The 4461-nt window shown below is 37.4% G+C and overlaps 1 pseudogene; it reads right to left on the bottom strand.

The window, feature by feature from the left end:
* Positions 1–3302: 3302 nt before the first annotated feature.
* On the bottom strand, positions 3303–3882 carry LOC143851630 (DNA-directed RNA polymerases II and V subunit 8A pseudogene; annotated as a pseudogene).
* Positions 3883–4461: the final 579 nt, after the last annotated feature.

Consider the following 4461-nt stretch of genomic DNA (forward strand, 5'->3'; position numbering starts at 1 on the left):
TTAACTCAATTTGGATATGATGCCTGTAACATTCCAAATGGAAACATGGAATGATTCTTTGTAAATAAACTGTTTAGGTCTTGTTCTTGATTGAAACTTGACATTGATGCTTATTGATATTGATATTTATTTTTCAGCCATTATGAAATTGTACTAAGTTCTTCTGGTAGAACTAGATACTTTTAGTAAAATACACAAATGATTGGATTCATTTTTTAATGAAATTCATATTTGATAATTTACAGGAATTGGTGAAAATGGAGAAGATTGCCTCAATTTGGATCTTGATGAGGATGACTTACTTGATGAGTGAATCCTTATAGTGCAGTGGGAACTATTATTTTCTTTTCCGTTGATTAAATAGTTCACCTACATATGAAACTGCTTATGTTTGAGTTTAGATTATTTTTAAAACTCTTGGTTATGTTTTAAAGTATTTTGTTTTCAGTTGGATTACAAATATTTAATGATATGGTGATATGGATGATTCAATAATTTTGTTTAGACATCACATTATCTATCTATTGGATTGTGCTATATGTAGAACATAGGAGGAGATTGTTGGGTATATAATATAACCCATGTATGTTCTAATATAAGCCCAATAGGTAATGGACCAGGTGTAGTGTGCCCATTTGGGCTGGAGCCCATTAACCTCTTATAACCCTAGTGTATCTCTATATATAGGGGCTGGAGGCAACAAACTAGGTATTCCAAACTAGATACCTTGGGTGTAATGCTTTAAGCATCCTTGCTTAAACCCTAATTCTCCTAACATATTAGTCTGCAGAATTTTTTTTTCCTAGTTTTTCAGCCACTTTACACCATCTCTTTGCTCCTGCCCTCTCAATTCTCTTCCTCTCCCACCCTCCTTGGCCCTCTCTCATCACTGGATAAACTAATATTCCAGGGAAAAAATTTTCATAGCCGCCAAACATGGCCTTTGTGTTTAATTTCGGAAGAGTGCAACCACTACAAGATTAGTAGAAACTGGGGTTTTAAAGAAGATAAATCACAACGTACATGGAAAATGGAGTTAAGGACTTAAGGCCATTGTTAGCCTATATCTCTCATTTGCCTGCCTATGGATATGAGAAATCTTTATTATTGGCACCTTATCTGTGATGAAATATTTCCTTGAACTCATGGTGAAGGTGACATGGCATGCCTTATTTTTTGTTAAACCAAACAGATATTCTTTTGCTATCTACCTTTGGCTGGAGGTATATATCCAAGCACTTTCTGACTGCATTTAAGGCTGTAAATCCCACACTTTGTTGTTCGTTCTAGATGATATCTCTGCACTTGTTTTCCACAGATTTCCCTTTTAGAGCTATCAAATTTAGTATGTTTTCCGTGCCTTTCATCACTTAGGGAGTTAGAGTCATCCGATAGGATTGGATTTTGATGTGTTGCCAATCTATAGCAAGGTTTAAGAGTTGAATGGTTTGAATCAATGAACAAGTGGGTCCCACTTGTACTTCCACGCCCTTTCGTTTGGCTTATGGAAAAAAATAAGATTTGTTGGAAAAAAACTTTGCTCTAGAACAGTTTGGAGGAACTTCCTCCAACCCCTCTAGTAGCAAAGGAGTGTGGAAATATCAATTCCTTCTGAAAATAAAAAGTAACCATTTAATTGATATTTCCACACCCCTTGCTACTAGAGGGGTTGGAGGAAGTTCCTCCAAACCGTTCTGGAGCCAAGTTTTGTTCGATTTGTTGGGTTAAGACTGGACAATAGTATTCTTAGGATTTTGCTGGGTTATTTCCATGATAGTCATTTCCAAGTTATGCCCTTAAAGTAATGTATATACAAGGTCCGAATATGTTTAAGAAAAATCCGCTTACAGAGTGATAGACTAACCTCTTGGGTCTCACTGCTGCTCCATACATGAAGAAAAATAGCCGTAGCTGTAAAGAAAGTATAACTGTTTTAGAAAATTCATACTTTCACCCCTAACCTGCTGGGACTTACATTGATGCTGCTCTTTCAAGGGAGACAAATACAACTCAACTCAACTCAACTAAGCCTTTGTCCCAAACTAGTTGGGGTTAGCTAATGAATCCTTTAGAAAATTTTCATGAAGAAGGTGGAAGGATGTACCTTGCTCAAATTGACTAAGTCTACTCCTGATACTAGTTGGGTTCGTCTACATGGATCATTTTCTTCCATTCTGTCCTATCCAATGTCATGTTCTCTGTTATATTCCTAGCCCTCAAGTCTTTCCTCAGTGTTTCTACCCAAGTTGTTTTTGGTCTGCCCCTACCTCTTTTAACTCCCACTATCCTAGTGAACGTCACTGATGCTACCGTGCCTAAAGGTATTTACCGACGTTTATTGCAAAACGTCGGTGGTACCATTTATACCGGCGTTTATGATCGTCGTTAAAAATAAAGATCAAACGCTGCTGTTAAGTCAATCGCCGATGTTTTAAGTAAACCGTTGGTGTATATAATATGACACCGACGGTCACGACCGTCATTAAATTCCACGTGGGCCTTTGGATACGTATAATTACCGACGTTTCATGACCATCGGTAAATTCAGCGACCAACATAACCATCGGTGAATATCTCATTCAGCGACGTTTTCGGAGCGTTGGTAATTACATCGACACTATAAACCATCGGTGAATAGATAATTTAGCGATGGTTTCGGAGCGTCGGTGAATACACCGACATTTAATGACCACCGGTGAAAATGTATGGTCATACTATGAATGTTAGAAACGGATTTTTCTTTAAATGCCATTATTCTAAATGAGTCCATCATATTGGGATACAACCTGTAATATGACATTCAAACAACCTCACACTACATTGGGATTCAATCTCACACTACAATGGGATACAATCTTATTATACAAACAACATGTAATACCTACATGTAATATGGGATACAATCTTTAGCTATAGGCATTCAAACAACCTCTAATATGGGATATAATCTTTGAGTACAACCCCACTCTACAATGGCATTCAAACAAACCATGTTTAGACAATGTTTTTACATAACAAACTAAAGTTACAAGCAATGACAATACATTGACATGTGTAAACAAGCTAAAGTTACAAGCAAAATTTAATCTTCTCTTCTTGCCATGCACCTAGACCCACAAATCCTTCTTTCCTGATTGAAGTCTTTTCTCTTCTAGCCACCTAGACCTGCAAAATATTTTAACCCAAAAGTAATTAAATATGTCTCAAGAGATTTTTTGCAAAGCTCTTTTATCCTATATATATAGTAGTACTTCCCAACACTTATGTTCTTAAAATGTAAAACAAGAGCTTAAAGAAACCAATAATCTAACATTTTCTACATTATGAAGTATTCACGCGATACACAACAGTTTCTGCATACAGAACAACGATATGCTTCAGACTTTCCTCATCAAGAGAAACAGCCTCTGATCTAACTCAAAGTGGCTCACATTATTGGGGTCGCCCTTTAACAACATGAGAAGCCCATCAAATGATGCATAGATCTCTACTTTCACATTGATTCCAGAACCTTCCTTCGAGATCTTATACAGCTTTCCATGCATAACATACTCAAATTTGTCAGCAAGCGACTTTCTTCCTCCCTGAGTAAAGTAGCCACTATCAGGAGTTCCATCTAGACTTAGTGTAGGAGCTAACACCATCGGAAATTTATCTCCTACACTGAGCGGATACACCTCTGTGTTCACATCTAGTTGAATGTACATCTCGAACTTCTGACTCACTGCTTCAATTCGAGTAACTTTGTCAAACTTTTTGCCGTCTCGATTCAAGCTTCTCAATTCAAAAATGTCATCAAAAAGAGGCTCAGCCATCCTTCCACAAGCAGTTTCTCAGCAATTGATATACACCAGAGCTCCCTTTCTCTCCAAGCCCTCCAAAATACAGCAAATATGTCTCAAGAGATGTAGCCAAGCAATGACAATATATTGAGGGTGCTTGTTAGTCAAAAAAAAGAAAAAAAAGAAGGAAAGAATATAAGTTTCAATTTCTTTACAAATTTATCTCATATTTTAGTGGAATGCAAATAGTGCACGATTGATTGCCTTTGGAAAATTTACATCTCACAAGGACTGCTAGGAAAATAAAAATGTGTCATGTTCCAATCTAACCTGGCCCAAGTTGTACCCCTAGCTCTTTGTGCCGTATTATAGCCACTAATATTCCGGACCCACGCTATGCATGGGTGTAAAATAATAGGAATGTATCACATCAAAATAGGTGTAAAATGGTGGGCGCCTTTCATTTTTTGGGGCTGTCATTGGTAGGCCATACCCAACAAATAGGGCCCACTAAATGATCCCCAACCCATTGATTAGAAGAGTTTTCATTGTCGAGCTCTCCTAAGTGAGTGCCACAGATCAAAAGATTGGATCATCCAATTGACATCTTCTCCCTAAGCTCCTGCATCTCAAAAAGAAAGCAGGGCCTACTTGCCTGAATGATCCAAACCGTTCATTT

This window comes from Tasmannia lanceolata, unplaced genomic scaffold (assembly GCF_043159265.1).
Source record: "Tasmannia lanceolata isolate RefF3 unplaced genomic scaffold, GAP_Taslan_0.1 ptg000018l, whole genome shotgun sequence".
Taxonomy (NCBI): Eukaryota; Viridiplantae; Streptophyta; class Magnoliopsida; order Canellales; family Winteraceae; genus Tasmannia; species Tasmannia lanceolata.